The following is a 17,078-nucleotide window of genomic DNA, read 5'->3' on the forward strand; positions in this document are numbered from 1 at the left end:
TTTATGTGGTTTATCATTAACCAAAACATCATGTGGTATATGACTGTATTACATTTTAGTAGTACATATTAAATGATAACAAATGTATTGCTATCTTATATTTTAAACTTGTTTTGAAGAGTGGTTATGTTAGAAACCTCTGATTTTAGTTTTCATTAAGCTAATATAATTAATCTCTATCAAAGGTGGATTCCAGCTCTTTCATGGTGACTTGGAGGAGGTCAGCTGCTTCAAGATGAAGCTGAGTATCTCCTGCCAGAAACTCATTGAAGTGGACGAAGAATGCAAACTTTGTACTTATTTATTTATTTATTTATTTTTTGAAGAGGTTTTTGCTATAGGGCACATGCGCTTGCCAGACAGACAGAGAGAGACATAGAGACAGAAAGCGAGAAATCACTCCCCAGGGGGAATGGTCACGCCGCAATCCCTTCTCCATTCTCCTCTCGGGATCTTGGGCACGCATGCACACGCGCCCGGCGTGAGTTTTAAGCCACCGGGTCCGGGACGCAAACCACAGTCGACTACATGGGAGTCCATCGACATAGCCATTACGCTAACTGCTGGTTCCCTAACTGTACTTTTTATGAGATGTGTATGGACACGGAAGTTGCTGCTGACGCTCTGGGTGAAGAATGGAAGGATTATATAGCCCGAATCAGTGGTGGAAATGACAAACAAGTTTTCTCCATGAGGCAGGGTGTCTTGACCCATGGCTGGCTGTGTCTTCCCATTACCGAGTAAGGGACATCTGTTACAGATCAAGGAGAACTGGAGAAAGACAGCACAAATCTGTTCGGGGTTGCATTGTGGATAGCAGTCTGAGCGTTCTCAATTTGGTTATTGTTAAAAAAGGAGAGAAGGATGTTCCAGGACTGACTGATACTGTGGTGCTCGTCGCCTGGGGCCTAAGAGAGCAAGCAGAACCGAGAACTTTTCAATCTCTCTAAAGAAGATGATATCTGCCAATACGTTGTAAGAAAAACCTTGAATAAAAACGGTAAGAAACCTAGGACCAAAGCACCTAAGATTCAGTGTCTTGTGTCCTGCAACACAAACGCCAGTGTATTACTCTCAAGAAACAACGTTCTAAGAAAAATAAGGAAGAGGCAGCAGAATATGCTAAACTTTTGGCCAAGAGAATGAAGGAGGCTAAAAAAACAGCCAAGAATAGATTGCCAAGAGACGCAGGCTGTGCTCTCTGAGAGCTTCTACTTCTAAGTCTGAATCCAGTCAAAAATAAGATTTTTATAAGAGAAACAAACAAATAAGATCAAATCTCAAAAAAAAGGATGGAGTCCATTACTTACATAGCTAAGGTCTTTATATTTTTCTAAATAATATTAATACATTTACTTGAATTAGAAAAATAGTGTCAGATTTTTTTAAATAATTAAAAATAATTGTGATTGACTGGTTAGTTAATAAAAATTGGCTTTATTATTTAAGTGAGACAGGGCTCATATTCCATAAATAATATAAGTCAAAAGTGTAGTCATGGGACTAGCAGTTAGTGTAATGGCTATGTTGCTGAACTCCCATGTAGCCGAGCGTGGTTCAAGTCCCGGACTCGGTGGCTTATACTGACTCCAGGTGTGTGTGTGTGCGCGTGCACATGTGCCCAAGATCCTGAGAGGAGAATGGAGAAGAAGGGATTGCAGTGTGGCTATCCCCCCTAGGGGGGTGATTTCTCGCTTTCTATCTCTCTGTCTCTCTCTGTGTTTCTGGCGAGCACATGCGCCCTATAGAAAAACCTCTCTCCAAAAGAAAAGTAAAATACAAGTGTAGTCATATATATATATATATATATATAAAACCACCTTAGTCTCTTAGATTTTCTCTCTGTACATAAGGTGTTAGGAATAATATTTTAATATTTTCATGTGGAGGGATTTCTTGTAGAGTAGCAAATCTAGTTTTTCTCCCTAATACTTAGACTTTACAAAAATATAAAGTTAAATTAGCTGATTGCTAGTGGCATGCGTTTATCTATGCTCTGAGGGCATTAACCTATTACAAATCTGAAAGTATTGGGGCCAGCAGATGTCATGGTGATTAAGGGTGCTGGACTCCCATCCCACATGGCCAAATGCAGTTCAAGTCCTTGACCTGGTGGCTTTCTCTCTCTCTCTATTTTATCCCTCTCTGGTCAAATTAAAAATAAATTTAAATAAAATAATTCTTTTTAAAAATCTGAAAACTCATTCGGTCTCTCTGTTGCAATCCAGGTATGAGGCAACAATTCTTGGCAAGCACAATGAGCACACTGTTCTGGGGCTTCAATGGTAGAGAGATGCAGTGTTAACAAGCTCTTTTCTCTGTAGCTCTGAAGACATGCTCTCCAGTTAACAGTATTAGTATTAAGGTACCATTTTGAATTTTGCCTTCTAGAAATAGCTATTTGAATGGTTCCAAATTCACAATAGAAAAAATAAAGCAGGTATTCATTAGTGTCCTGAAATTATAGCACCCGGATCTTTGTCTAGGACTTAGAAAATAGACAAAGACTAGCACTTAGTGATGAAAGCAACAAACATAACGGACGGACATCAAAGTTTAGAGGAATATGACCTGGACTGCTTTACGTTCTCATTTAGGTTAGTGCACTTAACACAGGATTGTATTTACTTTGTCACTGCAGCATAGGGTACTTTGTGTACTAGTGGCTATCATTACACACTTAGGGCATGCATTAATTATTAAAAATCGGCCTTGAGGTCAGGCAATAGCACGGCAGCAAAATGCGAGCCACTGGGAGGCAATCTAACATGGGGAGCTTTCCAGCTCGGGTTCAGAGACATTCCTGAGTATGCTGGCACAGGCTCACCCAAGATCAGGAACTGGCTGAAGGCTGGGGCAGAATGCAGCACTGGGGCCTCGTTGAGAATGCTGTCCTTCTTTCTCCATCTCTCTCACTCATGGAGAAAATGAATGGATAAAGAAAAACAACAAAATCAGTCATAATGAGGCTAGGTTCTAATGTGGATGGATGACTTCAACTGACTTTCACTTGATTCTTCCCCTATTAAAAGCAGTGTCTACTATTCAATTCAATATTAAGTTGAACACAGTAGCAAGCCTTGAATTCCTAGTTAAAAGACTTTATATAAAATTTTTCTTAGTATTAGTAGATAGTTATTGTACTTTTGACTACTGCATGTCTCAGACGGGCCTTCAAGGCTGGACCTTATTTTGCAAAATCAGCTGAATTATAGAACAATGTGGAATTCCATGCCAGGTTTAGTTTATAGGCATAAGATCAGCTATCTCAATTCTATTCATTTACTGTGCTCTGGAACTACATTCAGGACCAGTAGAAAGAATTACAGAGAACCTAATACTCTTTTTATTTTTTTTGGAGAGGTTTTTCACTATAGGCATGTGCGCTTGCCAGACAGACAGAGAGAGACAGAGAGACAGAATGCGAGAAGAGAGACAGAGAGACAGAAAGCGAGAAATCACCCCCCAGGGGATGGTCATGCCGCAATCCCCTCCCCTCCATTCTCCTCTCGGGATCTTAGGCACGCACGCACACATGCCCGGCGTGAGTTTTAAGCCACCAGGTCCGGGACACGAACCGCGGTCGACTACGTGGGAGTCCAGCGACATAGCCATTACGCTAACTGCTGGTCCCAAGAACCTAATACTCTTAAATTATGTGTCTCATCTACAGGTTTATGAGTAATTTTTTAGCATGTGATCTCAAGTTGACTTTATGTAAAATATATAAACAATGACAACTTTAGATTTCAGGGACCTAGTCTGTGGTTTCATCCAGAGAGCAGAGGATGAATTTGCTAGTGAACATTATTTTGAAATATTGAAACTTTGTAACATAGAGTAGCAGCCTTCAGTTTTTTTGGTCCATTCCTCAGTTATGTTTAAAATATTTTTTAAAATTACACACACTGTCATAAATATCAGATTGATATTTTATTATTTGTACAGACTTTTTTTCTTTTTTTTTTTTTCCTTGGAGAGATTTTCACTGTAGGGCGCGTGCGCTTGCCAGACAGACAGAGAGAGACATAGAGACAGAAAGCGAGAAATCACCCCCCAGGGGGGATGGTCACGCCGCAATCCCTTCTCCTCCATTCTCCTCTCGGGATCTTGGGCACGCACGCACACGCGCCCGGCGTGAGTTTTAAGCCACCGGGTCCGGGACACGAACCGCGGTCGACTACGTGGGAGTCCAGCAACATAGCCATTACGCTAACTGCTGGTTCCCCAGACTATTTTTCCATTATACTGTAGGTACTGAGAGTTTAAAGTAAAATAACTTTGCTTGTTTAGAACTGATTGAATCTAAATACCATAATACTGTAGCAACTTACTGCCATAATTAAAAAATGAATAAGCTTTATTTTAATAATAAAAACTTTTATAACATTTTTATTTTCCTTTAAAGTATTAACTTCCATTGTATTTCCTTCACAGAACTTTTCCAATATACCATATTGCATGTTTTGCCTGGCCTCATACTCTAATGAATATGAAGGTAGGAGAACTGGACTGATCAAACATGCTTGAACGAAGTTTGAATTCTTGCCCCAGTGACTTGGAAAACATGCCAAATACAAGTGTGTGCATGACCAAGATCCCAAAAGGATGGAGAAATGGAGAAGGAATTGCAGTGTGACCACACTCTATTGTGGAGTGATTCCCCTCTCCCTCGATAAATGCATGAACCTTCTGACATGCTTGATGCCTTTTTCTAAAGGTTTTAGTCAGAGGGCACATGTGAGAGACAGAGACACAGAGAAATACAGAGAGAGGCAAAGTGATACATCAGTCCCAAGGGTGGATTGCCATATCGAAATCCCTTCTCCTCCATTCTCCTCTTGGGATTTTGGGAATGCATCTACACTGTCCAGTGTGAGTTTCAAGCCACCAGGTCTGGGACTCAAATCACAGTCGGCCATGTGAGAGTCCAGTGCCTTACCCACCATGCCTCCTACTGACTCCATGACCGTTAGTTTTAAATAGCTATTACATACATAGATAATTATTATTTCTGGCAAAATAAGTGGGATTTGATATAATTTCCATCTCTCTGTTTCATTTGTATCAATATATGCACTGGCAAAATATGGTCATATTAATAAATGAGAAGGATTTTTTTCCCCAAAGGTCATATGCACTCACCAGAGAGGGACAGAAAGAAACAGAGAAACAATAAATGAAACATCAGAAATCTACCCCTCGGGGAAATGACCACCGTGCAATCCTTCTCCTCTTGGGATTTTGTGTACTCATGTGGAGCATGATTTTCAAGCTGCCAAGTCTGGGAATCAAACTACACTTGGCCATGTGCAAGTCCATTGCCTTAACCACCACACCACTTGCTGGCCCCAGTTTTGTATGTGTGTTTAGAGAGAGAGAGATTTTGCTATATGGCACATGCTCTCACTGGAGAGACAGAGAGTGACAGAGACAGAAAACAAGAAATCTCCTCAAGGGTGGATGGCCATGCCACAATCCCTTCTCCTTCAGTCTCCCATCTGGATTTTGGACTTGGATGCACATGCACCTGGAGTGAGTTTTAAGTCATCGAGTCTGGTACTCGAACTATGGCTGACTACGTGAGAGTCCAGTGATGTAACCATTATGCCATTTGCTGGTTCCTTTGTGTTGTTTTTTAATAGTAGTAAGATAATTATCTGGTAATGAGGAATGTGCCAAAATTCACATAGTCATCTATGAGCAAATTTACTATTACCTCTTTTAATTTCACTGAGAATAAAATACAGTAGAAATTCCATTACCTGCAAAAATAACTTGTTAAACTGTATTGAAAGGCATTAGAATAATTCAGCAATAATGGTTATTCTAGATAGTCAACAGTATTATTTCTCTCCTTTCTTTCTCCTCCTTTCCTCTCAACATTCTTTCTCTTTTTCTCTCCTCTCTCTTTCACATTGAAAACTTTATTAATTGATTATACTCTAAATTGGTTGAAGTTGTCTAAATATTATTTCAATAAATTTTTCCAGTAAAATATAGCAGTATAGCAGTAAGGCAACACTCTACAAGGCTGGGTCAAATAGCAATGCTCTAGGATTATGGCTGGAGACTTTGCTGGACACACTGGATACATGGATGTTTTGATCCAAGTCTGGCTGAAGCTGGGTATGGATAGTGGCATGAAGGATATGTTGAGGGTACATCCTCCTTCTCTCTATATATATGTATCACAATACCTAGTTTTTGTGAAAGTTATTTTTTCTTCTAATGGCATTAGATTTATCATGTGGGGAAGCAGAATCTGGAGCTTTCTGGAAAGCACTGTGAGGCACATTGTTAGGCACAGACAACCACAAAGTACAGTGGGCCCTTGCCTGTATCCCGAGGATTGGGGAAGAGAGGCAGTCCCCAGGGTCACAGAGGATACCTCCATCAGAGAGACCTTCAAGTGCAATGCCTTCTTTGTAGGGGCTAAGCAGGTGGCTGGAATTTTCGTATCAATAGTTTACTTTCTCCCAACAACTTTAAGTGTGCCGTTCAGGGCTGGAGGCATGGGGCCCATCCACTTCTACTCACAGCAGGTGCACCAGCAGCTCCATCTGGTCAGGGCCACATAATATGTGGATTTGGCTTTCCATGTGGGCCATGGAGACAGGAAGCCTAAAGGCCCCATATTTTCAGACAGCTTCCATGGTTTCTTTGAGCTAGTTCTTCACTTCAAGTGTTAAGACCTGCTCCTGAAGTCTTCAGGCTTGTCCTAAAGACATACCAGCCTTCTCTGTGGTCTTCAGGATGCTCTGGGACTTCTTGATGTCTTCATCTCATGACCAGATGCATCCACACTTTCTCCAGCATCTCCAGATGCTCCGATTATGTCTTCGTCTCATGACCAGATGCATCCACACTTTCTCCAGCATCTCCAGATGCTCCGATTGCATGGCAGCAAGGAATCACATGGAAGAAAATGTTCTGTTTTAAACATCACAGAGATTAAGAACCAGCAGATTGCATAATGGTACATCACTGGGTTCCCACATGGTCAACCACATATTGAGTCCAGGACGTAGGGACTTAACACACCAGGTGCATGTGCATGTGGGCCCAGATTCCTGCAAGGAGAATGGAGAAGAAGGGATTACATTGTGGCTGTTCCCTCCGGTGGGTGATTTCTTGCTTGCTTTCTCTGTTTCTCTCTGTCTCTTTGACAAGCACATTTGCCCTATAGCAAAATAATAATAATAATAGATCACTGAGAATAAATCCTTGGAGAGGTGAATGGGAATTAGGAGTTGTTGTCCCAGGAGCTTAATGTCTCTGTTGCTGTGAAGGAACTTTTTAGATGTGTCCAACATTTAAATCATTAGTTAAACAGATTACCTTCCACAGAGTGCCTGAACGTCACCCAAACAATCAATATCTTAAGAGACAAGACTGAGGATTCTTGAGAAAGAAGAATTCTGCCTCACGCTGTGCCAAAGTCACAGCACCAGCTCGACTCCGCGTCCAGCCTGCTGGCCGGCCTTCCAGTTTTAGTTTGTGTGGGCACACAATCATATGAGCCAATTTCCTAAAATCCACCTCTCCCTCTCTCCCCCACGCCTCTCCACACACACATACACACACACACACACACACACACACTTCTCATGATAACTGTTGGTTTATTTCTCTGGAGAAGTCTAGTATAACTGCAGTACAAACATCTTGTGAATATGTTCCAGAGCTTAAAAGGACTCTTCTTTATTGAAAACCTGAACTATATGATCTTGAAAGTTCCAAGTCCTAGTAAGAGCTGCCACGATGTTTAAGATGGTAGCTCTCTATGGTAAACTCTCTTACTGATCACATTTTGAAATGTATGGAAGAGATAAAGCCACTTGTTAAACTGTAATTTCTAAAGTTCCTGTATTTCCGAATCCACTAGTACTGCTATTCCTTTATTTGCCTTTTTCCCTTGGTTATGTCTTTATTGTCCTGACTTGCTTCTTCCTTCTATATCCCTGAAGTGAGATACGTAATAGTTCACCGTATAAATGAATTAAAAGGCAACAGTCTACACTATGTAAAGTAATCAAGGAATGTAATTTTTTTTTTTTTTGGAGAGGTTTTCACTATAGGGCGCATGTGCTCGCTAGACAGACAGAGAGAGACAGAAAGACAGAAAGCGAGAAATCACCCCCCAGTGGGGATGGTCATGCCGCAATTCCTTCTCCTCCATTCTCCTCTCGGGTTCTTGGGCATGCATGCACATGCGCCCGGTGTGAGTTTTAAGCCATCACGTTCGGGACTCGAACCGCGGTCGACTACGTGGGAATCCAGCGACATAGCCATTACGCTAACTGCTGGTCCCAAGGAATGTAATTTTTTAAAACTAGGAATATAATACAATTTAAAACCTTTGCCCAGTCAATGATAATGTATGCACATTATTCACATAAGTAATATAGAAAATGACAGTTCTTCATCAGTGACAAAAGCTTTTACAGCATAAGAAACTTGGGAATGCTTATGATGAAAAATAAGAGACACCTTAAAATATGTTTTGAAAGTGAAAACCGGGCCAACCTTGGTATGGTGGTTAAGGAGACTGGATTTTACATGGCCAACTATGTGGTTTGAGTCTCAGACCAGCAGCTAGAAAAATGTGCTGGGCACATGTGCATGCTTCTCCAGAATCCCTAAAGGAGAGAGAAATGGAGGAGAAAGGATTGCAACATGACCATTCTCCCTTGGGGATGCTTTCTCACTTTCTCTTTCTGTTTCTTTCTGGCAAAAGCACATGCCCTGTCAACATTTTTTTAAACAGTGGAAGCTAAGTGGTGATGCTATAAAATTTTAGGTTTACTAAGTAAAACATATTTTAGATGATATGTATTGGTTTGATTGGCATGTTGATAAACCATAAATAAATTAGACTTTCCAAATTCATTCCTTCTTTCCTCCTCTTTCTCTTGTTCTTTCATGATTTTTAATATTCCTTTATTTATAATTTAAAATGATTTATGTCACTAGTTACAACATGTTTATATTTAGACAAAATCTTCATTACTTTGTATTGCTATGTAGGTCAGTAGCTTTACCTATATTACTAAAAATATGGTTCCTAAATTAAAATTTTAGTAAGCATCCTAGTCATGTCAATTACAGTACTAATTTAAGCAGACTGGGCCATTTGAAGAATGCTATTATGCATATATATCTTCCAGATTCTATAATAGAACAATACTCGGTTTAAAACAGTTCCTGAACTTGTGTCATCCTTACAAGGTGGATGTGGTTGTCCCCACAGTGACCTTTCAGACATCATTGCTTTGAGGGTATGCAATTTCACCAGAACAGCATCTTTGAATACTAGACCTTAAAAGTCAATACTGTTCTTCCTGTGACCTACTTTCCAGATGGCAATGTGACACATGGGAAACATACGTTGATAAATGAGGATCTTTGTTGAACATTAGAACAAAAAGAACTAAATTGGGTCTCCAGATATTAATTATTCTCAGAAAAGCAGTCCATCTTGGCGATCTTCAAATTGAGAGACGTTGAGAGACAATTTTACACTTTAACATGATTGAGCATGTAAATGTTTTAGCCGTAAGCAATGTTACAAATGGGTTGGAAAGAAGTATGGGGGTAGAGGAAACTGACTTCTGTACACGTTTATAAACTGCATTGAGAATGGTAATAATTCCAGCCCTGAAACATTTTGATTATCAAAGCTATCTAATTCAAAATCTAAAAGGAAAGGATCACTCTACTCTATTATACTTGGTCTATTAATACCTTTGGGGCAATTTGCTTTGTAAGACAGATCAACACACTTTTACTAACAGATATAGCTTGATCAAAGTCAATATAAATGATTTGGATTAATGTTAATCAAAGGTAAAATAACAAGAAAATATGTCCTTTGCCTCTTTATTTTTACGTAATGTCAGCTTATTTTAATCTTATGTGTAAAAAGTATATATAATCAATTTATCTTGCTAAATGGATACTATTTATGTTGATTATTATAGACCCCAGGGTAGTTAGTTATGAGATCAGATTAAATAATGTTTACGAAAAGGGTTTTGGGAAAATATAAAGCAGTACACAAATGAAAGTGATTATTGTGATTATAATCATCTTAAATAGTGAGAATAACTGCTGTGAACTTCTTAGAATATGTTTCTGACTAGGCTAATCAGTCAGTCTGTCAGTCGATTGCAATTGTTTTATAAGTACAGACATAGCATTCTATATTATGCTCACTTGTGAAACAGAAAGAAAGGAGACCATGTGAACTGTGCTTTTTGGAAGACTTCACAATTTAAAAGGAGCACATGATAATCTTAAGTAAATATGTGGAGGATAATTCATGTACATTATTTGTCAAATGTTAAACATATAAAACATGGGATTAAGACAGGGTACCTACTCTTGAAAAACAGTAAGGATAACAAATGCAACAAAACAACTGCAATAAAATAGTCTAAGTTGTAGAATAAAACACATTTGCACAAAGCACAGGTAACATATGGGTTGATAAGCTTGTACAGTGGTGGCAATATGCAGACCTTAATCCCCAATCTGTTCGGAAAATGTTATTTGGTCTATACAGGGTCATATCCACCCTTCCCTCCTTCTCTCCCTTCCTTCTTTCCTATATTCCTTTCTTCCTTCCTTCCTTTATTCATCTTGTTTATCTACCTTTCTGTCTTTTATCTTATCTTCAATTTAAAATAGGATTTTACACTTTAACGTTATGGAACATGCAACATCTTAAGTGTAGAATACAGTAGGGACCATCTCAAGTGGAGTGAAAAGAAAAGCTACAGCAACAACAACAAACAAACAAATAAAACCAATATGTATGCAACGTTTGAGTGTTTGGTTCTATAACCCATACTTAGAATTCTCATAGAAATCTCACAGCAGGAGAGCAGGAAAACCGTGGTTTGATAGTTCAATGCGTTCATTAGAATTATATTTAGAGAAAAATACAAAGGTACTGGGACAGCAAAAAAAAAAAAAAAAGCCTGCAGGGACCAGCAGTTAGCGTAATGGCTATGTCACTGAACTCCCATGTAGTCTACCACAGTTCGAGTCTAGACCTGGTGGCTTAAACCCACGCTGGGCATGTGTGCATGCGTGCCCAAGATCCCAAGAGGAGAATGGGGGAGAAGGGATTGCAGTGTGACCATCCCTCCTGGGGGGTGATTTCTCTCTTTCTGTCTCTCTGTCTCTCTCTGTCTTTCTGGCAAGTGCACGTGCCCTATAGCAAAAAACCTCTAAAAAAAACCTTCATAAAGAGGAAAGGAATAAATTAAAATACACAGTGCTTTTTCATAATATTTGTATCAAAGAATGGTAGAAAATGAGGGTAAGGTTACATTTGGAGTTGAAGTAGGAGGTAATTATCCTGAGGATGTCCAACTTTCTAGCAGAATTTCTTGGCTAAAGTCTCTTGGCACATCATTGGTCAAAGCATTAGTCTTTTCAATTATTAGAATATCAAGGCAATTTTGTCATGCACTGATTTAAGTATTAGGAAACCACTTGTCTTTTAAGAATGCTCAAAATATTAGATGAAATTTATTATCTTCTATTATAAAAGTAAAAATTTTTTTATGGAAAACTGAAGTAGAAGGAATTCAATAACCATTCTTAACTTTTAGCAATTTTTCTTCTATTATTTATTTATTTTGGAGAGGTTTTTACTATAGGGCGCATACGCTCGCAAGAAAGAGAGAGAGAGAGAGAGAGAGAGAGGCAGAAAGTGAGAAATTATCCCCCAGAGGGGTGGCCATGCTGCAATACCTTCTCCTCCATTCTCCTCTCGGGATCTTGGGCATGCACGCACACGCACCTACTGTGAGTTTAAGTCACTGGGTCCGGGCCTCGAATTGCGGTTGACTCCATGGGAGTCCAGCGACATAGCCATTACACCAATTGCTGGTCCCCATCTTCTATTATTTATTCTATGCAAAAATTTTGTTCAGTTGTTGGTCATATTGCAAATGCATTTTAAATTTTCTAGGCATTTTATTATGTCAAAGTGATTTCCCTTGGAATCTTAAACACAATGTTACAGTTTCGATGCCTACAAAGTACAAAAATGGAAGACCATTTTCTCTTATTTCTATATAGTATTCTCAATGTCTCACCATTTTAAAATTGCTATAGTTATGGTATTTAAGTGAATCTCTATATTTATGACATTTTCCTTTAGCTGAAGCGTCCATCAGTAAATAACAAAGTCAAAATTCATTAACTTTTTAAGGCTGTTGTTAAAGTGTTGTTAAAGTGTTTATAAAAAGTTATTATTGGTAAACTTTAAGGGATTTGAGTCATAGAGATATGTAAGGTTAGAAATAAGTAAGTGAAGCAAGTCAGGCTATGAAGGAGAGACATTGTATGTCCCCACTTTATATACCAGGAGTCTGCACTCTATGACTGAAAATGATTGACTAAAGGATGCATAAACACAAGAGATGGTTGTGAATGCCAGATGTGGGGTGTGTGGAGGAATGGAGCCTGGGGAAGAACATTTGAAGGAGGGATATGGAGGCAGAGAATTGGCAGGATGGGGAGGTGTGGTGTTATCTATTGAAGATATTTTGATCAACTGGACTAGGGAGTAATATTCACATATTCAAATGTTCACTTTGTAAGCTAAATAATGTGATTGAATGTATAAAAAAATTAAAATAAAATTAATAAAAAGAAAAATAAAAGAAAGTTATTATCATAGTTCACAGAGAATTGAATAAAGACTTGAGTTAAGATTCTGGGAAGGAGTTGAAATAAAGTAGCAGTGGCTATATAAAATAAGTTCAAGGAGGGTCCTTTTTTCTTTTTTGAAGATTTATTTTCTTTATTTTTCATTAATCTTATTTTTTAAAAATTTGACCATAGCAAGATATATACATAGAGAAAGAGAGATAGAAAGTTGCCAGGTCCAGGACTTGGACTGTGGTCAGCCATGTGGGAGTCCAGCACCTTTAACCGCCACTTCACCTGCTGGCCCCAAAGAGGAGTCTTTTTATTTGGGTCTTTTGAAATATTTTGAGGGGGAACCAGCAGTTAGCGTAATGGCTATGTCACTGGACTCCCACGTAATTAACCGCGGTTCGCGTCCCGGACCTGGTGGCTTGAAACTCACGCCGGGCGTGTGTGCATGCGTGCCCAAGATCCCGAGAGGAGAATGGAGGAGAGGGGATTGTGGCGTGACCATCCCCCCTGGGGGGTGATTTCTCGCTTTCTGTCTCTATATCTCTCTCTGTCTGTCTGGTGAGTGCACGCGCCCTATAGCGAAAAACCTCTCAAAAACAAAGAAAGAAAGAAATATTTTGAGGAGAACTGGTATTACATGGATGACTGTGGTTCGAGTCCCAGACTGGGTAACTTGAAACCTACACTGGGCGCATGTGTGTGCATGCCCAAAATCCTGAGCAGAGAATGGAGGAAAAGGGATTGCACAGTGGCTATCTGATGGAAGGGTGGGGGTAATTTCTTATTTTCTGTCTTTGTCTCTCTCTGTCTCCAGCGAGTACATGCACCCTATAGTAAAAACATCTTAAAAAAAAAAATTCAGCAATGAGACTACTTGAACCTGTGCTTTTCTTTGTTGGGAGACTTATCACTGATTCAGTCTCATTGCTTGTTATTAAACTATTTGGGCTTTCAATTTCTTTTTATTTATTTATTTTTTTAAAGAGATTTTCACTACAGGTGTGTGCGCTCGCCAGACAGACAGAGAGAGAGATAGAAAGCAAGAAATCACCCCCCCAGGGGGGATGGCCATGCCGCAATCCCTTCTCTTCCATTCTCCTCTCAGGCGCGCACACACACGCGCCCGGCATGTGTTTTAAGCCACCAGGTCTGGGATGCGAACCGTGGTCGACTACGTGGGAGTCCAACGACATAGCCATTACACTAACTGCTGGTCCCTCTTTTTAAATTATTATTATTTATACATTCAATCACTATACCTCATTTAGATTCTAAAGATATTTTACCCAACATGATATACATCACACACCAGATAAATTGAGAATACAATACATGAATCATCAACAGGCGACAAACCATATCTGTGTCCCACAGAGGTTTTCTATTTCTTCCTGGTTCAACCCAGGAATATTTTATGTGTTCAGAAAGTTGTCCATCTCTTCTATATTTTCAAATTTGTTGTTGTATAGATGCTTGTACAATTATCTAATGATGTTTAATATTTCTGTAATGTTTTATTATACATTATCCTTTTTTTCATTTATTTTACTTATTTGTGTTTTTTATTTTTCTTACTTAGTCCAGATAATTGTTTGTTGATAAAGTACAACTAATTTCATGAATAAAAGAAAAAAAGGAATATAAGATGTATTTCTTAACAGTAAGGACTATATATGACATACCTAGAGCTAATATCACTCTGAAAGGGGAAAAGTTGAAAGCATCATTTATAAAAACGCAATAAGAGAATGCTGTACACTTTTCCCAGTCATTTTCATCATAGTACTGGAAGTCCTAGACAATGTAATCAAATGAGAGAGTAAAATTAAAAAGCTGTCAAATAGAGAAAGGAAGAAATTAAATTGTCCTTATTTATAGACAACATAATTATATACATAAAAATCCAAAGAATCCACTAAAAAACTCCTGGAAGTGAAAAATGAATTGAGTCAAATCATAGGATTTAAAATCTATACCATTCTTATACACCAACAACAAATGGACTGAGGCAGAATAGCATAAACAAATCTCATTTACAATAGCCACAAAAAATAAATTATTTAGAGATAAACCTAACAACAGGGTGAAAGATCTCTATAAGAAAAAATTATAAAAAAATGAAAAACATAATAGTAAAAGATACAAAAATGGAAAAATATGTTTTGTTCTTGGATTGGAAGAATTAGTGTAATTGAAATTTTTCTTTTACTCAAACTACTTTATAAATTTAAAGCAGTTCTTATCAAAATACCAGCAACATTCTTCACAGATAAACAGAAAAAACTCATCAGGAATCACAAAGCATATCACCAAGGCAGTACTATGCAAAGAAATAAATAAATAAAGTTGGAAGCATCCAACTACCTGACTTTCAGTTATATTTCAAAGCTGTAATAACCAAAACTTTGTGATTCTGTGCCATAAGTTGACACACAGACCAATGGAACTAAATAGAGAATCCAGAAATAAACTCAACAAAATACAGCCAGTTGATTTTTGACAAAAGTCACAAAAAAACTTTGAAGAAAAAACAGTCCTCAATAATTGGTATCAGGAAAACTGGATATGCACCTGCAGAAAAATGAAATGAGGTCCCGACTTTTCATCATTTACAAAAATGAACTGAAATGGATCGAAGATTCAACTGCGAAGACCCAAATTATAAAACTAGTTGTGAAAAACACAAGGGAATCACTTTAGGTCACTGGAGCAGGCAAAGGTTTCTTTTTGTTGTTTGTTTGTATTGAGAGAGATTTTTGCTATATGGTGTGTGTGCTCACCAGAGAGACAGAGAGAAAGAAAGCAAGAAATCACCCTCCCATAGGCTATGGATACACCAAAATCCCTTCTTCTCCATTCGCCTCTCAGGATTTTGAGCACATGTACTCACATGCCTGGCATTAGTTTTAAGCTTCCAGGTCTGGGACATGAACCACAGCCGACTCTATGGGAGTCTAGCGATGTAACCATTACATCATCTGCTGGTCCTGACAAAGGTTTCTTAAATAAGACCCATGAAACACAGACAAAAACATGACAAATAGACAAGTGAGAGTATAGCAAACTGAAAATATTCTGCATAACAAAGGAAACAATAAACAGAAAAAAGATAACTCACAGAATGAGAGCAATATTTGTAAACAATACTCCTAATAAGGGATTGGTAACCAGAATATATAAGAAATTCAAATAGCTCACCAGCACACAAACAAAAAAACAATTTAAAAACATGCAATCAATCTGAACAGACACTCTCAAAGAAAGACATGTGAATGACTCAAATGTGTATGAAAACATGTCCAACATCTCTAAGGGAAATGCAAATCAAAACAACAATGAGGTATTACCTAACTCCAATGAGAATGGTCAGGATAAAAAAAAAAGCACGTGCTGGTGAGATTGTGGAAAAAAAGAGAACCCTCATGCACTGCTGATGGGAATGTAAATTAGTGCAGCCTCTATGGAAAACAAGATGAAGGTGCCTCAAAAATCTAAAAATAAAACTACTATGTGATACAGTAATCCTACATTTTGGTATTTACCCAAAGAACATTAAATCACTCTGTTGGAGACACATCTGCATATCCACATTTATGGCAGCATTATTCACAAACTAAGGCATAGAATCAACCTAAGTGCCCAACATGATGAATGGATTTTGAAAACGTGGCATATATATACAATGAAATATTATTCAGCCACAAAAAACAATGAAATTCTATCATTTGACACTCAGTAGTAGATATAATGCCTAGTGAAGTAAGTACACTATGGAAAACAAATACTGTCTGTCCCAACTTAACATATGCTGCATATTCCTAGTCTATGTCACACTCTGACTCTATAGTATACATGTAGAGAGAGTTACTGTGGATACCAGAGACTGCATAGAGTAGGGGGTTAATGGATGGAAGGTGAGAAAATGGCTTGGGAAAAGTGATTAACAGACATAAGGATGCATGTAATAAGGTGAATAAGTTATGGATTAGTGTACCATAACAGAGTTAGAAAAGACATTGCAATCATATATTTGTATGTGTGTGTAGATAGATATATCTTTTATAGATTATATATATATGTAAAAGATATGTATATATATATATATCTTTTAAAAGTAGTACAATGAATATTGAAGGTACACAATATAATTAATGTTCTTTGTTAAAGATGAATATGCTAATATCTTTTATTGGATTATCACATACTATATTTATGCCTTGAAAGCATACTCTACCCTACAAAGATGTATTGCAATTATATGTAAATCATACATTATAAAATAAAAGAAGAAAAAGAATCCCCCACTCTTTTTCTTTTTAAGAGAAATTTTTGCTATAGAACATGTGCATTTGCTGGATAGAGACAGAAAGTGAGAAATCATCTCTCTCCCCACCGTG

General features: G+C 38.1%; 1 pseudogene; it reads left to right on the forward strand.

Annotated features, from left to right (window-relative positions):
* The first annotated feature begins 235 nt into the window (after nt 1-235).
* Nucleotides 236-1,250, forward strand: LOC102489179 (40S ribosomal protein S6-like; annotated as a pseudogene).
* Nucleotides 1,251-17,078: the final 15,828 nt, after the last annotated feature.

The sequence above is a fragment of the Tupaia chinensis genome, unplaced genomic scaffold, assembly GCF_000334495.1.
Source record: "Tupaia chinensis unplaced genomic scaffold, TupChi_1.0 Scaffold138757_1, whole genome shotgun sequence".
Taxonomy (NCBI): domain Eukaryota; kingdom Metazoa; phylum Chordata; class Mammalia; order Scandentia; family Tupaiidae; genus Tupaia; species Tupaia belangeri.